This window comes from Podarcis erhardii (assembly GCF_964252035.2).
Source record: "Podarcis erhardii genome assembly, chromosome: 3".
In the NCBI taxonomy this organism is placed as follows: Eukaryota; Metazoa; Chordata; class Lepidosauria; order Squamata; family Lacertidae; genus Podarcis; species Podarcis erhardii.
The window spans coordinates 13,374,236-13,394,785 of record NC_138507.1 but is presented as its reverse complement, the minus strand read 5'-3'; the positions used below and the strand labels follow the sequence as shown (position 1 = coordinate 13,394,785).

Genomic DNA, 20,550 nt, shown 5'->3' with positions numbered 1-20,550 from the left:
TCTTGAGAGTCCCATGGACTGCAAGAAGATCAAACCGATCCATTCTTAAGGAAATCAGCCCTGAGTGCTCACTGGAAGGACAGATCCTGAAGCTGAGGCTCCAATACTTTGGCCACCTCATGAGAAGAGAAGACTCCCTGGAAAAGACCCTGACGTTGGGAAAGATTGAGGGCACAAGGAGAAGGGGACGACAAAGGACGAGATGGTTGGACAGTGTTCTCGAAGCTTCCAACATGAGTTTGACCAAACTGGGAGGCAGTGGAAGACAGGAGTGCCTGGTGTGCTCTGGTCCAGGGGGTCACGAAGAGTAGGACATGACTAAATGACTAAACAACAGCAATACTTATGTGGCAATAATAAAAGAGCAAAACTTGAAGAACTGCAAACCTTGTTTAGACCAGTTAAGCTTTGCAAAGAGCCATTCTTGCATTATTGTACCTTTCATGGGTATTGGGGAAATCTGAGATCCTTGATTTATTGGGGGATCCTCTCATGTTCCAGCATAAAGGTTTTTCATTCATTCAGGAGAGGTCTAACCTCTGACACGATCACCACCCAATAGTGTGTTATTGTAAGTGAAACAACAGAGCACACCCATCCCTCTACCCGTAAACATTAACTATCTTGGGGGGGAATCCAACACAAATGAAAGCACATCATGATCCTATTGAACCAAACGTAGAAGTTTGATTTTGTTTAGGATTAATTGGATCAAAAGACTAGAATGCAGTTAGTCAACAACACACACTGAATGCTTTATCAGAAAACCTAATGTTGGACACTTTGTTTATCAGGAGATAGTACTGCTGCATTTCAGGTCTTACTCAAAGTTTCAAGAACTGAGTCCCTTCAGGGTTTCTAAGGAAAGAGTTGAATATCAGGATGAGGAGCCAGAAGCAAAGGAGTAAGCTCAGACAAAGTTTAAACCACCACAACCCTTCCCCTCCTTTCCTCTTCTTCAGTATATTTATCCATGCAAGAGAGTGACAGAAAGACAGCAGACATGATCGTGGCTATGGCTAAATGCAAGTAAGCAACACACACATTAAGAATTACCACTTGGTATGCAAGTCAGCCCATTTTCATGCAGAGTTCTAACTTAGCAGTGGTACATCCGTTCAGAGCAACCTAAAGCTGGCATGTAAGTGAGTCAGCTTCTATAGCAAGTGTGTTCATATCTGACAGGTCACAGGTGGGACATTTTCATGGGCTTTGCACATGGCCGTCAACCTGACTGTTTCAGCCCTGAGTGTTGCGCACCAACAGAGTAGTAATAAAAAGAGGTTGAAAATGTAGGAGAGAAAAGTGAAATTATCTTTCACTGGAGATAAATTAGAAGGGAAGGTTTGACACCACTTGTTAAATGATCAATAGATAGCCCACTTTTGTTAGTTTGTCATTAGCTGCAAACTAAGTACATGATGACCCGACACTCAAAGAAACCTCAGACACCCACAGTTGTTCAGTGAACTAATAAATGCTGGTTTATTCCTAACTCAGTAGCAGAGTGCATGCTTTGCATGCAGAATTCTCCTGTTCAGTTCCTGGTCTGGTTGGGAAAGGCCCCTGCCTAAAATCCTGAAGAGTCAGTTACAAAATAATGAGCTTAATGGTTCACTATCAAGAAACTTTTCTACATAAGCTATGGTGACAGTTCTAAACAACATTGGCTTACATCATAATAGACAACCCATATGCTGAGGACCAGCTACAGACAAGTATACTGTTAAATGATGCTTTAAGAAGAAGACACTATTATAGATTGAGTGAGAGTGCACAGGGATAGTTTAGGTGTCTGTAACTTATTTTCGGGGGGGGATGTTTATTGAAGTTTTCAGAATACAATAAAAGGAGCAAACTAATCTACAGGAAAGAAAGAAACTAAAGGAAGACGGAATGGAAAAAGAATCTACAAGATCCTCCCTCGTCACTGTATCTTAACTTTCATCCTCTATAGAAGAAAATGTGCCTTTCTACCTCTCACCTGGGCTCATGATCTCCCCTTGTTGTCTTGGACATTTTTGCCACTTTTTAATAATTTCACATGGGAGCCATTTTCAGTAGATGAATCCCAGCTATGTCCAGGAGGTTACAGACATATGGCAGCCCTAGTCCACATTGCCCTTCACTTTTATCTGTACAGTGGTACCTTGATTCTCAAACAGCTTAGTTGTCGAACAAATCAGCTCCCGAATGCCGCAAACCCAGAAGTAAGTGTTCTGGTTTGCAAATGTTTTTTGGAAGCTGAACATCTGATGTGGCTTCCATTTGAGTGCGGGAAGCTCCTGCAGCCAATCGGAAGCCGTGCCTTGGTTTTCGAAAGGTTTCAGGAGCCGAACGGATTCCCAGAACAAATTAAGCCTGAGAACCAAGGTACCACTGTATACAGTTCTTACTTAATGAGACAGAGTAATAATATAAGAATAATAATAACAAAACTACCAAGGAAGATAAAAGTAAGGGGAGACGAAAGAGACAGAAATAGATAAAGGGACCTCCAGTGATCTGTCTGTCAGTTGTGTGTACAATCTTTCTTCAAAATGGCCAAATGCTCAATCTAGGTTTTTCTAATACTCCTCCCTTTGCTGGATGTTGTTTTTCCAGTCCTCCACCAGTGCTCTCCGTGTAGAAAGTCTAAAGAATATTACCCAGTTCCTGCCTTCATGGTTATAAAACCTTTCCTCTATTATTTACGCCTGTTATTTATTTTCATATTAAGTGTTTTTTAAATAAAAAAATCAAGTACAAACTTCTAATAGTCCTGTGCTATTTTTACTCTCTGTGTTTTAACAGATTTGTTTTTATATTCTTTTTCTAAAATTCTATTACAACTTAATTACTTTTTAACTGTTGATATTTTATATGTTTTTTGCTGTGTCCTATGGCCTTTTAAAATGTGTTTTTTTGTGGGGGGTGCTATTGGGTTGTTTTTTTATTATGTATTTTATTTTGTGATTTTATATCTTGATTTTATTCTGTGAGACTCCCAGGTACAGGGCAATACATAAATTCAATAAACAACAACAACAAACAACAACAACAACAACAATTCCCCCACCCTCCAAACACACATAAAGTGCTGCCATGTGCCACACGTCATTCCACAAGTGCCACTCTTGAACTTATATGGCTGGATTCAACTAATGAGTCCCATTAGCTGAAGACCACACAAGGACTTCTCTTAGCAAAACAGGCCTTTTCCTGCTCTTCCCCTCCTATGAGACTCCACACTGATTCAGGGTGGGATGTCAGGAGAGGCTCCAGAATAACATGCATGGGGGCAGAGAGGGGAAATGGTTCCATCATGGAAGCAGAAATACTTGCGTTGGTGAAACGACCAACTTAGTGCTACAATGAATTCCTCCTAGAGCCTCGACCACCATTCTCAGAAAACTAAAAAGGTAAAAGGTAAAGGACCCCTGGATGGTTAAATCCAGTCAAAGGTGACTGAGGTTGCAGCAATCGTCTCGCTTTCAGGCCAAGGGAGCTGGCATTTTTCCACAGACAGCTTTCCGGGTCATGTGGCCAGCATGACTAAACCGCTTCTGGCGCAACGGGACACTGTGATTGAAGCCAGAGCGCACAGAAACGCTGTTTACCTTCCCGTCGCAGTGATACCTATTTATCTACTTGCACTGCCGTGCTTTCTGACTGCTAGATTGGCAGGAACTGGGACAGAGGAACAGGAGCTCATTCTGTTGCAGGGATTTGAACTGCTGACCTTCCAATCGGCAAGCCCAAGAGGCTCAATGGTTTAGACCACAGCGCCATCTGTGTCCCTCATAACCATGTAGGGATCCCACTTTAGGGGAGTAAATTGAGTTTGACCTTCTGGTGACTTTCAGTGCCCACTCTCAGGCTGAAAGGCAAGATATGAATATTTCAAATAAACCAATGAACAAAACAAACATTGGTTCAGCTTTAATCATGGAGAACTTCTGAATAGATCATTATCTAAAGTGGGCTACAGTCCAATTCACAATTCTGAGTTGTGTTTAAACTGGGAAACTAATTTCCTTCTGACTAAGAGGAAGTGCAGCTTAAGAGGACAGCAAAATTAAATGATGCCAAGAGAAAGCAAAACACAGGATTACTGATGCTACTGTAAACTAGATGGATTCCCCCCCCCCCCCCGCTCGACTCAGCTCAGCTCCTTTTGGAACCTTGCCAAGGAGCAAACCGTCAAGGGGGAACTTCAGAGCAACAGATTCCCAAGGTGTAAACACTATGAGAATACAGCAACGAAATTAAAGACGCAAACCTAACACTTGATGTATGCTGAAGAGCTATGGAATCCAGTGGTACCTCGGGTTACAGACGCTTCAGGCTACAGATGCTTCAGGTTACAGACTCTGCTAACCCTCGGGCTAAGAACTTTGCTTCAGGGTGAGAACAGAAATCATGCTCCGGCGGCACGGCGGCAGCGGGAGGCCCCATTAGCTAAAGTGGTGCCTCAGGTTAAGAACAGTTTCAGGTTACGAACGGACCTCCAGAATGAATTAAGTACTTAACCCGAGGTACCACTGTACAGTAGAAATCGCACAACGGTGGGGGAACATGAGGCATGCCAGCACAATGGTTCAGAAACCTTGAAAGAATGCCACGGTGGTGCCGTTCATCGAAGCACAGAATTGTAGTCATTCTACAAGCCAGCACCCAAATTGAGGAAGAGCCATGGAAGCTACAAAGTTGCTGTCACCACATCCCAGCCCTTCAGTCCCCAATCATGCACCCCACAGCAATGGAACTTTATGCTGACAATAAAACTGGCCCTCCCCACTGAGCTCATTAAATGGGGGGAAATGAACACCACCCTTCCTGGCATGACTCATGATTAACTGGCACCAGGACCTCTGCACTCAGTCACAACGCATTATTGGTAAACTACTCTGGGAGCCTTTCCTCAGCTGAAGAGCAGGGTAAAGGTGCTTTGAAATACAGTGGTACCTCAGGTTACATACACTTCAGTTTACATATGCTTCAGGTTACAGACTCCGCTAAACCAGAAATAGAGCTTCAGGTTAAGAACTTTGCTTCAGGATGAGAACAGAAATCATGCTCCGGCGGTGCGGCAGCAGCGGGAGGCCCCATTAGCTAATGTGGTGCTTCAGGTTAACAACAGTTTCAGGTTAAGAACGGACCTCCAGAACAAATTAAGTACTTAACCCGAGGTACCACTGTAAACGCTCAGTTTTTGAACAAGAAGTACTCTTGTGTTTGTTGCACGCTTGAAATACTTTTATCTTTCTGCCATAGCGGTACCTATTTATCTACTTGCACTGGTGTGCTTTCGAACTGCTAGGTTGGCAGGAGCTAGGACCTTTTAGAGGGGGATTTTCCACTGGTGGCAGATGACAGAAGACTGTGACACCATGAGACCGGTGTAAAACCAAATTAAATAAGGACTTTATTTCAAAACAACAAATAGCAGAGCTTGTGGGGTTTTTTCCTGTAGGCAGGTTCAAACTGCAGCATTTCTCCTTTTGTAGCCATGGCCAGGTACAACCAATCAGCCCACATAAGAGCTCACATAAACTCTTCTTAAAGGTACAAACATGTTTACTGTTTCTGTGCAGAATGTTTCTTTCCCAACAGGACCGAGCAATGGGAGCTCACCCCATCGCGGGGATTCGAACCGCGAACCGCCGACCTTCCGATCGGCAAGCCCAAGAGGCTCAGTGGTTTACACCACAGCGCCACCCGCGTTTCTGTGCGCCCTGGCTTACGTCATGGTGTCCCTTTGCGCCAGAAGTGGTTTAGTCATGCTGGCCACATGACTTGGGAAAACTGTCTGTGGACAAACTCCAGCTCCCTCGGCCTGAAAGCGAGATGAGCACCGCAACCCCATAGTCGCCTTTGCCTGGACTTATCCGTCCAGGGGTCTTTTACCTTTACCTTTCTGTTGTTCTCATCTGCTGTGGCTTTCTTTCCTGCACATTTCTGCGCTGCCCTTCCCTGTGCTCAAAAATCAAGGATAGTGTAGCCCTTGCAAAGTACACGACAACTAAGCAAGCCAGCAGCGTTATACTCACAGATTAAAGGAGATTTTCTTTTCAGCTGAATCCTTGGGGACTGTATCTCCCATCACAGAGGAAGCACTATGTTTCTTACAATTCAAAGTGTTGGTGCTGACCTTTAAAAGCCGTAAACGGCCTCGGTCCAGTATACCTGAAGGAGCTTCTCCACCCCCATTGTTCAGCCCGGACACTGAGGTCCATCTCCGAGGGCCTTCTGGCGGTTCCCTCACTGTGAGAAGCCAAGTTACAGGGAACCAGGCAGAGGGCCTTCTCGGTAGTGGCACCCGCCCTGTGGAACACCCTCCCACCAGATGTCAAAGAGAACAACAACTACCAGACTTTTAGAAGACATCTGAAGGCAGCCCTGTTTAGGGAAGTTTTTAATGTTTAATGTATCACAGTATTTTAATATTCTTTTGGAAGCCGCCCAGAGTGGCTGGGGAAACCCAGCCAGATGAGCGGGGTGTAAATAAATTATTATTATTATTATTATTATTATTATTATTATTATTATTATTATTATCTATCCCTTAAACAAAAAGGGAAAACAGGAGAACTTTCTAATGCCGCAAGAAGAATGCCAATTTTATATTCACACACCCCTGGACCCCAGTATACGGCAGAACTCTGGAGAGCTGTCCCTTCCCCCAGGGGCTCCTGGATTAGGCAGTAAAATGCCCCTAAGCAGATGCTCCTGGGTTGTGAGTATTTTTCAGTCCTCTGAGCTGTAGATAAATAGCCCTCTCTCCATCAAAACATCTGCCACACAGGCTTCCTCTGGGCCTGGGGAATCTGCAACTCTCCCTTCCACTTTCTCTGATGAATTGGGAAGCTTCTCTTTTTCACTCTCCAGTCAAGGTGACTGCTTAGGAAGGGGAGACTCAAGCGGTTGCTTAGGCAACTTGGTGGGAGAAAGGATAGGATCTTCAGAAGAAACTCATTGGCTGTACGAAAAGGGCAGCAAACCTCCACTCAACCATTGCCTATTTTGCCCTGGTTGTAGAAGTTACAGATAGGGCACTTCAACGGCTCACACCCTGCCAACTACTTCGTAGATTTCGCTGCAACTCTGAGTATAGGACACCGTTTAAACAAACCCCTTACAAGCCTTAGTTCAAAAACAGACATAAAGACACCAATATACCTTGTCATTTCTTAGGCATGAAAACTTAGCATGATGCTGTGCAAGGGTATCTTTAAAGCAGGGTGGATAAAAATCAATGATTTTTTTGATTTAAAAAATAATTAAAAATCAGATTTTTTTATTTAAATTGGATTTTTTTAAATTTAAATTGGATTTTTAAAATTAAATGCTTTTGGAGGAAAAATCTTTCTAAAGATAGTTTTCTATTTAAGTTACATTATAGTACAAAGGCTATTCATCAGGTAATAAGGATTTGTTTTAAGTTTTTCATGTCTGCTAAAACTCAGTCTAAGTTTTTTTAAAAACACAACAACATTTAACCACATCAGTTAACAAACATGGATACATATGCTGTAATGTTATTGCTTTAGTTAAATAAATTGTTTAAATTGTTGTTAAGGAAATGACTATTTTTCTCCTTCCAATAAAGTAGAGCAGAAAAGTTATTAATTTATTAAACCTCACAATAAGTTCATAATTATCTGTCTGTGTATTTCTAATAGTATAACCAAATCAGTAATTTTTGATATAACTGTAAAAGCTACTCTGAAAATTTATTATTTCAAAAATGAAACCTTCATCTGGTTGTAAATATTAAGATTATACCAGCAAGAATGAATCGTTCTGCTAAAAAAAGAGATATTTAAATCAAGTCTTACTGACTAGTGATTTAAATCATGATTTAAATCGATTTGATTTAAATCAAATCCACCTTGCTTTAAAGCAAAACAGCTAATTAACAGCAAAAACACGAGCCATTTTAAATATCTGTCTCAGCAACGTGAGCTTTGGGATTAAAGCATCTGCTTATGAAACATCCATTTGAAATATATTGGGTCTAGTTATGCTAATTGATTTTCTAACTTTTACTATAGCCATCATATATATTTAAAGCAAATGAAATTCACCAAGTGTGGATCCTTATGGAGCCAAATGGCACAAATCACACACTAGGGAGAATCCTTGAGGTTGCAAAACTACAGGCAAACTTTAGGGGCTAAAACCATAAGAGGTAAAGGTAAAGGGACCCCTGACCATTAGGTCCAGTCATGGCCGACTCTGGGGTTGCGGCGCTCATCTCGCTTTACTGGCCGAGGGAGCCGGCGTACAGCTTCCGGGTCATGTGGCCAGCATGACTAAGCCACTTCTGGAGAACCAGAGCAGCGCACGGAAATGCTGTTTACCTTCCCACCAGAGCGGTACCTATTTATCTACTTGCACTTTGATGTGCTTTCAAACTGCTGGATTGGCAGGAGCAGGGACCGAGAAACGGGAGCTCACCCCGTCGCGGGAATTCGAACCGCCAACCTTCTGATCGGCTAGTCCTAGGCTCTATGGTTTAACCCACAGCGCCACCCGTGTCCCTAAAACCATAAGAAGGGGACCCCAAAAGAGCCCAGTGAAGTCCAGAAATGATGGCTGACCCCTGGAAACAATGACGACAGAACAGAAAACCAGAAAGGGGGGTGGATGGAGTGGTTGGAAACCTGTATGGGAGAAATTCCTATTTGTTGTTTCAGCAACTGAGTTCCATTTAATTAAAAAACGCCCACGGTTGTATCCAACATTAGTCACACATAACAAAGACCCACTGAAATTAATGGTCATGACATATTTGGGTCTGTAATGTCACCGGGTCGACTTTGAGCAAATCTTAGTGGGCTACAATCCCAAATCTTCAATCTGTCACTTATGATCACTCTCTGTCGAAAGCTGGGGTGTAACCTTTGACGCCTCCCTCTCTATGGAGGCGCAGGTTGCAGCTACGGCAAAGGTGGCATTTTTCCATCTCCGCTGTATTAAGCAGTTGGTCCCTTACCTTTCTCGCCCCGATCTGGCTACAGTGATCCAAGCGATGGTCACCTCCAGGCTTGATTACTGTAATTCGCTCTATGCGGGGCTCCCCTTGAAGCTGACTCAGAAACTCCAGCGGGTGCAGAATTCTGTGGCGAGACTCCTTACGGGGTCCTTGCCATGGGATCACATTCATCCAGTGCTTTACCAGCTGCACTGGCTCCCGGTGGAGTACAGGGTCAGTACCTACAGGACCACCTCTCATGGTATGCCCCGTGTAGGACCTTAAGGTCCATAAATAACAACACTTTGGAAGTCCTGAGCCCCAAGGAGGTTACGATTGACCTCAACCTGGGCCAGGGCCTTTTTAGCTCTGGCCCCGGCCTGGTGGAACGCCCTACTGCAGGAGATCAGGGCCCTGCGGCATTTGACATCTTTCCACAGGGCCCGCAAGACAGAGGCGTTCCATCTGGCCTTTGGGCTGGACTCAGTCTAAACCCCCCTCTCATTTATTTATTTTTGATGGAAGCCCTTATATGGGATTTGTATATCAATTTTCCCTCGGCTCTTTTTGCTGGCCCATGTAGGACCAGAATGGATAGTTGGCCCCAGTGAATATTTGACGTTTTCTCCCCTTATGGCTTTGATTTATAGGCTACCACTAAAACAAGGCTGCATTTTAAGCTGCATTTTAAACTGTATTCTAACATATTTTAATCAACTTTTAAAAAATGTTTTTACTGTATTTCTATTCAGTGTTAGCCGCCCTGAGTCTTGGCTGGGGAGGGTGGGGTATAAATAAAATATTATTATAATTATTATTATGACCAATATTAACTGGCACTTTCAAACTGACAATCCCAGTTTCCTTTCAGAAGGCCTTTTCCTCTCAGGAGTGCAGCAGGTTTATTTATTCTGACAATCAAAGGAATGATTCTAAATCATTTCACAACCATTATTATAGCAGCTTACTGTATACACAACTATATAATCATGCTGACATCTAACCACAGTTTGTGTTGTCGCAATATCAGCCTCCTTCACTGTTGCCTGGCATCCTCTTCGCAATACTCCTCTCTCCCACTGAAACAACATGTGTTCAGTCTCTGCTACTGGAGGAGACAGCCTCTCCCATGTACGGCTCAGCCACACTGCCATCCGAAGCATGCCCCTTAACTCCAGATTCACTTTACAGAAGGCTGTGCAAAGCTGAGGGCTTTTGCAAGTGCAACAGAGGAAGCCCATCATGGCTTACACTAGCTACCTCCACTGATAGGATTTTAAACTTAACTCATTCTCTGGGAGGAGCAAGAACTCTGCATAGATGTAGATGCCTTAATTTGCACACAGAAATGTAGGTAAAGGACCCCTGGATGGTTAAGTCCAGTCAAAGGCGACTATGGGATTGTCACGCTCATCTCGCTTTTAGGCTGAGGGAGCCAGCATTTGTCCACAGACAACTTTCTGGGTCATGTGGCCAGCATGACTAAACCGCTTCTGGCACAACAGGACACCGTGAGGGAAACCAGAGTGCATGGAAATGCCATTTACGGTACCTATTTATCTACTTGACCTGGTGTGCTTTCGAACTGCTAGGTTGGCAGGAGCTGGGACAGAGCAATGGGAGCTCACCCCTTCACACAGACTTGAACTGCCAACCTCACGATCAGCAAACACGAGAGGCTCAGGGGTTTAGACCACAGCGCCACCCACATCCACTTCCCGTAAGTAGAAAGGCCCTGTAATAGATGGATTGCCTGCCCTGCCAGCTCTTTACCTTGCCTGCTGCTTCTCTGTCCGCCTGCTGCTGCCCATTTCAGTGAGATGACCACTACACTCATACTTCTGCTGACCACCTCACTAAGCAAAGAACATACAGGGCCCACCATCTGCTCCCAACTAAGCCCACCTCACCAAGAAAGAGATTGTGCTGACATGTATCTGCTTTTGGCAGCTTCCGCAAGAGAAATAAATATTCTGCCCACATGCTACTGCCTGCCTGAGTGGAAGAGGAATGAAGGCAAATGAAAGCCTCTCCCCACAAGATGATGCTCCCTGCCTGAAGGACAGGGGCTGCCCACTGTGGCCCATGCTAGCCACCCGAGGGAGAAAAACTGGCCACTGTGATCTCATGCTGATGCTGCCTATTTCACAGACTGGCCACTGTGTTCTCACACGGTTGTGTCCAACCAGAAGGAGAGACACAGACACAGGCCACTGTGATGTCATGCCAATGCTGAAGGAGAGAGAAACTGGCCAATGTACCAGCCCACAACTGCTGTTCGCCTGAATAACAAGGACACACTGCCTGGCGCGCCAACACATTGCTCACCATGTTCATGAGTATTATGTCCTTTGCACCTTGGACCAGACTGGGGTTTCTTAACTTGCTTTTACTCTCCTGTTCCTGCATATTAGGTTCCCTTACCAGAGGTCTATAATAACAAGGTAATGAATCAGCCACATTTATTTGTACAAAAAAGGCAGGTAAAGGCAAAAGATAAAGGACCCCTGGACTGTTAAGGCCAGTCAAAGGCGACTATGGGGTTGCGGGACTCATCTCGCTTTCAGGCCGAGAGAGCCGGCGTTTGTCCACAGACAACTTTCCAGGTCACATGGCCAGCAGGACTCAACTGCTTCTGGCACAATGGAACACCGGAAGCCAGAGCGCACAGAAACTCCGTTTACCTTCCCGCCTATTTATCTACTTGCACTTTCTGGAGTGCTTTCGAACTGCTAGGTTGGCAGGAGCTGGGACAGAGCAACAGGAGCTCACCACGTTGCGGGGATTTGAACCCACTGGCAGAGGAAGAGGAATGCGGGGGGAGCGTACAGCCCCCGGCAGCATGATCCCAGTGTGGTGCCATTGCGGCTGCCCCCCCTGCGCTGGGTGCCATGCCCCTGCAGGCAGCATGCCACGCCCCCAGGATGTGCACTACGTCACGCCCACATCTACTCTCCACCCCCCGGTTCCGCCACTGTTTGAACCTCCAGCCTTCTGATCGGCAAACCCAAGTGCCTCAGTGTTTTAGACCACAGCGCCACCTGCATCCCACAGGCATGGCAATTCATTAGCTCCAACTAAAAAAAAAATAGCAACATAGCACTGTCCCTATCAGTCTTCAGCAGTCATTTGCATTACTTAAGGTTAGGTTGGAACACCTCCATTTTGTAAGCTCTTTTTTTTTTTTTTTTAAGAGTTTACATTCAAAAAGGAGGGCTGATCCTAACATTAGGCAGAGTGAGATGACTGCATCTGGAAGCTGATTTGGGTTGTTATGAAAGAGGCAGAAATTTTTTATCTGAGTAATTTATTATTATAGTCGTCTTACTGTCAGGGAGTGGGATTTTCTGCCTCAAGAGCCTTGGGTACTACAAACCTTGCCTGGAGTGGTGGGACAAGTGCCAGATTTATGTATAAGTTAAGCAAGCTATAGTTCAGGGCCCCAGTTTCTTGGGGGCGCCCAAATAAATTAAAGGGGGGGAAACTGGATGTACATTTCCAAAATATAAGATAAAAAACAAATAAAATAAAATCTATATACAGCAACAGTGTTTTGTGTTGTGTAGGCTCCTGTGATGAAAGTAATGGGCCCCACCCATTATCTGTCCCCTAAAATATCACTGGTTAGATCCCTATTAGGTCCATAAATTACCATATAGCATATATTCAACACAAAAACAGCAACAATTTGTTGTTGACAAAGGACAGCTGGACATACAAAGGGCCCCATGACCTTCAGCAGCTTAGGGCCTCATCAAACCTAAATCCGGCCCTGGGTGGGACCCTCCATGTTCTGCTCTGCAAAATGTCATGGGCCAGCCCTGCCATACACAAACCTTTAGCACCTTTATCATTCCAGCCTCACAGATCGATACTTCTGGAGAACACTTTTCACAGCTCTTAGTGTTTACTACTAGAGGGAAGCTGTTTTTCTCTGCTCTGAAAAGCAGAAACATTGCATCTGCAGGGTAAGATTACCTAAGCTTCCTTTTTAGCAAACAGCACTCTGATGTCACTCTTCTCTGACATCATTAATCGCCACAGAAACCTCTTCAGACCAACCTCAAGCCTGAAATAAATACTGTCAATCCATACAAATTGGAGGGTAACCCAGAATAAAGATTCTGCAGCTGCCAACTGAGGCCAAGAAATATAAAGGAGAGGGGGAGAGAGAAATAAACTGCTGCAATTAAACTGGGCTTCCTCTTGGACACTAAAAACCTAAGGTAAACCTTCCAACTTAAAGCACACACAGATATTTTAATTATCTCAGACTCAAAATCAGTTCTAACAAAACAAAGCACGGCATACGTTGATGCATTAGTGATTAGTACCACACAAATGGGGAGGAGAGCAAGGTTTTATTAGATATGGTCTTACTATCAATTTTCGTGGCATTATCAGATTACATAAAGGCCAGCTGGGAAAAACAAAAAGGCCTTTCTAATAAAATGCTCATTAATCTTTCCTCTCCAAAAGCACCCGTCCTAAATGGAGAGCAACCAGATGGATCTTGTTGTTCAACGACACATACGGCTTTTGCCATCCTAGAACAGCCAGTCACCACGGCTAAGCTGCCTGATCACTACAGACTCAAAGTATCTTCTCCAAGAGCAACATTACAAGTTGCAAATGCATTTGGTGGAATTCTATGGATGTGAGCGCTTCACTCTATTAACATTAACTGGGCCATACAGTTAATGTTTAACTGTTCTTTTGTTTCCTAAACAATGGTTAAGAATCCAACTGTACATTGAAAAAGTGAAAACAAAATAAAAAAATTATTTCCAGTAGCACCTTAAAGACCAACTAAGTTAGTTCTAGGTATGAGCTTTCGTGTGCATGCACACTTCTTCAGATACACATATCTGAACCGTATCTGAAGATATCTGAACAGTATCTGAAGAAGTGTGCATGCACACGAAAGCTCATACCTAGAACTAACTTATGGTTGGTCTTTAAGGTGATACTGGAAAGAATTTTTTTATTTTGTTTTGACTATGGCAGACCAACACGGCTACCTATCTGTAATTGAAAAAGTGATTTCCCTTGTCAAGCCTTGCCCCCAGAAGAACAAGGGCACCAAGGAGACTTGCTTGTAAACACAAAGGCTGAAAATGCAAAGAAGCACAACTCTTGTGATTAATGCAAACCATGGTTTGGATCACTCTTCGAGCCAACTCCAAACGATGAGGTTTGGGTATTTAGACATAATGGCTTGGTTCGCACATCATGGTAAGTTTCCCCTAACATTACAGACCACGGTTAAGGAGGAGATACCTTAAAACAATAATTTAAAAGTTCATTCAGCTGACATGTAAGCATTCATATAGTGTGGAAATCTTCACAAAAGTTTGCAGTGAATTCTTTGAAGGCAAAACACTGAGGCCAGCAGTTTGCTTAGCAGCAAAGTTGCCAGCATTCATCTGAGACTACACCTCCCTTGGCACAGTTTATATGCAAGCAGACAACATCAGGAAGGTTTTTCCAAAGATAAGAAGGGAACCTCCCACTCTTAGCAAGATTATCTTGATATCAGATAAGGCAGACATTGTTCTCAGGGTCAATAAGACATTAAAGTCAATGCATAATGCATCTAGACAATTTTGCCAGTTTCGAGTGGGGGCTGTTATCCAAAACTAACAACTTTTTTTTCTCTAAATCAAACTTTGTGCCTCCTGGTTGGTCGTTCAGGAAAGGAGCATTGCACAATTTAATGCTCCATTCCATCATCCAAAAACAATGGTTCAAAGGAAATACCGTCAATTGTTGGGGCATTATCCCAATTAACCCACTAGTAATGGAATAAGCTGAGAAAATATCATTGTGTGTTGTGAATCAAAAGAGTTAACGTTGCAAAACAGGGAAGATTTCATCTATAAGAGTTACGCTTCACTCCTAAATCCTGGAAGACCTGAAACGTGGCTGCAAATTGGTTTCACAAAAGCCCAGATTATATCCAGGAGATGGAATCAGCAAAAGTACAAAACATACATTAGAGACATGAAGCATGTAGAGTATAAAACACAAATGCTTGTGCAAGTGTGTCACGGTGTGGAATTTAAAATGACCTCTCCACTAAGCATGCCACTTTTCTTAACGTACTTCTGAGATTCATTAAAGGAAATCCCCTTTATTTTAACGATCGTATATAATAGTCTTGCAACAAAAATTTAGAGGAGTGTGCACAGAGGGAAATGAAATGCAAAAAAGAACAGTAGTGATAACTACCTGAAAACATAATAGTTACAGTGACCAGTTATCAAAGGAGCAGAGTGATCTCACATTCCACATAGCTTCCAGAATCAAACACAATCTGACAAAAACCCAAGTCAGAATCTTTTGTCACAATCTGACAAAAACCCAACAGACAGTGTTACTGAGCTACAGATGTTAGTTTAACTAAGGATGTTATCTGTGCTGATCTCTAAGTGCTTTATTTACCTTAAATGCTACTTGCAGCCTTTGCACCAAGGAGTGAAAACAACATCGGCCATTTGCAACCCCCTTATTTTTATTCACGTGCAAGTTCCCACAGTACAAAAGGCATGGAGCAAGAAAGCATTCCGGACAAATTCAAAGAGGCGAGGTCTACTGATGACGAATGAAGGCACAGCTCTAGATAACTGCTGGCTTTTATTTTATTTTAGAAGAGGAATCAGCCCTCCTGCGTTTCTTCACAGATGATGCTGTGGCAAAGCCATCTCACCCGCAACTTCTAGAGATGGGGAAAGGAGGCAGAGAACTTGTAGTGACGGTAACAGGAGGACCAGGCAAGGGAAATTAGACAGCTGAGATAAGTGCTCACCCCAACTTGGCAGGCAGCAGAGATGGGGAGGCATTTTGGTGGTCTCTGGGGCAGCCGGTGAACATGTGCAAAGGGTTTGCCCCACCTACCAGAAGTGGCCAACATGTTCGTTGCTACTGGGTGCCATTCACCACCCTTTTATTGACCAACAGGGTGCCAATGTGAGGCCACCCCTTCCTCTGAAGGCCCCAACTTCTATTCCCAGCAAGTCCAGCTAGAGCCAGGAGGAATTCCTGGCTGAAACCAAGCTTAGTGGGCCAATGGTCAAAGAATCAATGGTCTAAGGCAGGTACAAGGCATGTTCCTAGGATTTAGCTTCTTAATACAGTAGTACCTCGGGTTAAGAACTTAATTTGTTCTGGAGGTCCGTTCTTAACCTGAAATTGTTCTCAACCTGAGGTACCACCTTAGCTAATGGGGCCTCTTGCTGCTGCTGCACCGCCAGAGCATGAGTTCTGTTTTCATCCTGAAGCAAAGTTCTTAACCCGAGGTACTATTTCTGAGTTAGAGGAGTCTGTAGCCTGAAGCGTATGTAACCTGAAGCATATATAACCTGAGGTACCACTGTACTATGTTGAGATTTGGCTACATGGGGACATATGAAGCCAAGTCAGAACAAGACCATTAAATGGTGCTTTAACTTGTTGGTAAACTGAAATGTTGGATGGAGTTGACTGTGCAAACCAGTAGCGTCCACGTTTTCTTCCATACAACACCCCCCACCCTTTCTGGAAAAAGTTATGCACCCCCAACAGCCAAACCTTTGTTTGCAGGCCTCTAAAACTACTACTGATGTAATTTTACAGAACAATGCTAACTATTGTCTACTCAGGAAGTAAGACCTATTGATTCGAATGGGGCCTACTTTCAGGTAAGGAAGGCTGGGAGTGCAGCTTTAGATTCTTAGAAAACAAGACTGCAAAGAATCTCCTGGACTTCCTTTTCCTTCTTCCCCATTATGGATCCTATTGTTAGTAATTTCCTGCTGCATCTTTTATAATAATCCAAATCGTTTACATCTCTATTATATCCAAAATTCACTATTAAACTACAAATGTTATTCCAATCCTACTAACGATTTTAACTGTTTACAGTCATTTTTAGGTAAATTTCCCCCATTCCTTATTAAAATTTTGGTCTTCTTGAGTTCTGATTCTTCCCATCATTTTTGTCATTTTGGCATAATCCTAAATTTTTACCTGGCCAAGAGATCTGAGGTTCACAATAAATAAACAGATTAAAAAACACTCTGGAATAAGACCTGATACTACATTTAGATGACAGCAACGTCATCTTGATAGCTGGTAGCAGAGAGATCATTCTCCAAAGATATATACATATTCCGAGATGTGCAAGTCTAGTTTCTCTGATCAGCACCAAGGGAGTACAAGTTTCCCCAGCCCAAAGTAGCAATGTGATATATTAGATTAGAGCTGCAAAAATAAATTGCCTCCTGAGGTTTCCTTCAGATGCTGCCAGATTCACTTGCTATAACCCTTGACACCTTCTGTTGCTCATGGCCTGTTCTCTTGCTGTGTATAAGGAGCTATGATGAATCTGATGCCTTTGTAACCGGGTAATTAGCTGGAAGGAGCAAGCTAAAGATTAAAAGGAGCTTTTGCCAGTTTCAGCTCAAGAGCCAGGAGGGCAATCCCTGCCTGAAGCAATGCATACCATCTATGCTAAAGTTTCCTGATGTGATAGGAATTTTGAGGTCTTAGATATATGGTAATGCTCATAACCGCACGTACATAGATCAGCACAGGAAGACCGACCTGAAGCCATTTTGATTCCTAAACTGAGCAAATGTTTTCTCTGCAAGGTCAAAGTGGAAAAGCCTCCCCATTGTCTTTTCCTTCACAAATCCTGTCTTAAGGGTATGTCTGTGTTTGAATAGGGTGTGAGCCTGTCACCTGGCCCAGGAACTAAGTATTTATCACTACAAAAGAAGGGCCGGGCTCCCCAGGCAATCCAATCAAGTAACTTGCCAGACAGGAGATAAACAACAGGAGAAAACAATATTCAAATTTCTGTTTTAGACCGCCTTTTCTGTGATGTAGGTGTGATGTATCTGAGGGTGGTCTTAGGTTACACCCCTTCTGTGATGTATGTATGATGTTTCTGGGGGTGGTCTTGATCTACAGGATGGGAATTTCAAAAGTCTTTATAAGGCCTTGCACACCATTTTTCTGGGTCCCTCCTCCCTCCTGCAAGTGAGGGGAGCACCCTGTTGCAACAGATCAATAAAGATCAAGCTTACTAGCTGCTTTGCTTCTCAGTATTCTCTGGTTGGCCTCTGTTATTCTCTCCTAGCAATAGGGAACCTATGTAAGGACTCTATATGGGCTCTTGGATACCCCATAAGGGAAAAGGGCGATTTTTGTTTACAACACTGACACCAATAAAATCAAACATGAGCTCTTGTTTAGCATCTCCACATACTTCCCAAAACTCCCAAAGCATGGTTTATGATTCATACATTGGTGGCAAGTTTGCACCATTGTGTATAAACAGGAAACTTACCAAGTAGCACTTATCCAACTGTTATGTTTGAGTGGCCAGGGATACTTTTCTTTCTGCAAGAAGCAAAATAGTGAAAAGGGTTGTTTATAGAAGCCCCATTGTGCAAAGCCATCTTTATAAATCAAAACATTATCACCGTTATTAATTTCTTCTAGCATTTCTTGGTCAGTTTTCTCAAAACGACCCAAGACAGTTTACAGACACACAAAGACACAAAATGAAGAACAGAATGCACAACAATTTCTTTTTTAAGAAATAAAACTAATGATCAGTGAAAACAGGCCATTACTTTCGCATTATATATATGGCACTATGCAATCACTTCCCAAAAAGAAGAAAGAAAGAAAAAAGATTTGTTACATTTCCCCTTAAACCACAAGTGGGAAAATGCTAGACATGTGTTTCAATTAAAGAAAGACTAGTCAAGCCTACGGTGGCAGGGCATAGCACACTTCACATCTACATCTGCTCAAACATTTCTTGCCAAACCCAGAGAACAGGGAAAGAGTTACAGGTATACGCACATGCGTGCCATTATACAGAAAACAACACCTGACAACACCCTTTGTATATAATATTTACCTATATATGGAACATTCTCTGTATGGATTCAGGAATGTCCCAGAAGGTGGTTTTTTGTCAGTCACATTCTACCTATAGCGAAAAGCAAAAATCCCACTAATATTCATATTCTTTGTAGACTAAATAATTTAGGATTTTTAAAAGGTCTGTTTCAATAAGTTAGTTATATGTGCACCTTTTTTATAAAAAAAACACATAGAAGGGAGCTCTTTTCAGGATAGATAACAATAGATGATGATGATATAGATAGAAAGATAGAAAGATAGAAAGATAGAAAGATAGATAGATAGATGGAAACCACAGTTATAATCAATCTCATCTCCAATTCAGAAATGCATTTGAGACACTTGGATTTCACTCAATGGCATCTAGTGTAAGTGATGCTGCACAAGCCTTTGATTCTACTTTGCTTCCTGCACACAACTGGGAGTGCAAGAAGCACTGGTCAGGATCCGAAGGACCTTGCAACTAGCAACATACAACTATGGAAGCATAAGGCTTGTGTTTCTCAGACACTAGCCGTTCATGCCACATGGAAACCCTTTCTGAAACAAATAAGGCATTTCAAAACTAAGTTGTGGTGTGGCCATGTGCTTCCTCAAGCCTAAGAGTACTCCCAAGGTAGTACTCTGGGTCTTAGACATTGAGGTGGGGTGACCTGAGTCCACCCTTTGACTTCTACTACTTTGTAGACCAGGCTTCCTCAACCTCGGCCCTCCAGATGTTTTGAGACTACAATTCCCAGCATCCCTGCCCACTGGTCCTGCTAGCTAGGGATCATGGGAGTTTTAGGCCAAAAACATCTGGAGGGCCGAGTTTGACTGTATAGCCAAGTCTAGAGGTCCATGCACCTGTTCCATGGAAGGGCGAGAAAGCATCAGGAAAGTGCAACCAGAGATCTTAGGTGTGTTGAGGAACGCATTTGTCAGAGACCCACAGATGGATCCCCTCTCTCAGGGGATGAGGGAAGAGGACTCCAAGCCAAAAGGGGAAGGGTTCTAGAGGGGTCAACTCCAAGAGCACTTCACCTGATCAGCCTGGGGGGGACAGTGACCCCCCAGCCTGAGGATGTGGCATCATCATCATAATAATACAGTGGTACCTCGGGTTACATACACTTCAGGTTACATACGCTTCAGATTACAGACTCTGCTAACCCAGAAATAGTACCTCGGGTTAAGAACTTTGCTTCAGGATGAGAACAGAAATCGTGCAGCGGCAGCGCGGCGGCAGCAGGAGGCCCCGTTAGCTAAAGTGGTGCTTCAGGTTAAGAACAGTTTCAGGTTAAGTACGGACCTCCGGAACAAATTAAGTACTTAACCCGAGGTACCACTGTAATTAATAATAATAATAATAATAATAATAATAATAATAATAATTTATTTATACCCCACCCATCTGTCTCCCCAGCCACTCTGGGCAACTCCCAATCAAGTGTTAAAAACAATACAGCATTAAATATTAAAAACTTCCCTAAACAGGGCTGCCTTTGGATGTCTTTTAAAGATAGGATAGCTGCTTATTTCCTTCACATCTGAAGAGAGGGCATCCCACAGGGCAGGTGCCACTACCAAGAAGGCCCTCTGTCTGGTTCCCTGTAACCTCGCAAAGAGGGAACCACCAGAAGGCTGAATGATGGGGGACGAGACGCTCCGTCAGGTATACAGGCATACATTGC

The 20,550-nt window shown here is 43.3% G+C and overlaps 1 protein-coding gene across 15 annotated transcripts in view; it reads right to left on the bottom strand.

Annotated features, from left to right (window-relative positions):
• PLCB4 (phospholipase C beta 4) overlaps positions 1-20,550 on the bottom strand; it is a 236,956-nt gene that overhangs the window by 104,692 nt on the left and 111,714 nt on the right. For 10 of the 15 annotated variants that reach the window (XM_081856853.1, XM_081856849.1, XM_081856850.1 and 7 more), the window contains one exon: positions 18,291-18,343. The exons of 3 other annotated variants lie outside the window; for them this stretch is intronic. The gene's annotated coding sequence lies outside the window, so the exon portion shown is untranslated. Of the gene's footprint in view, positions 1-6,032; positions 6,112-8,980; positions 9,140-18,290; positions 18,344-20,550 lie in introns of those variants that run through there. 2 more of the 15 variants (XM_081856847.1, XM_081856845.1) reach the window with 2 other exon arrangements.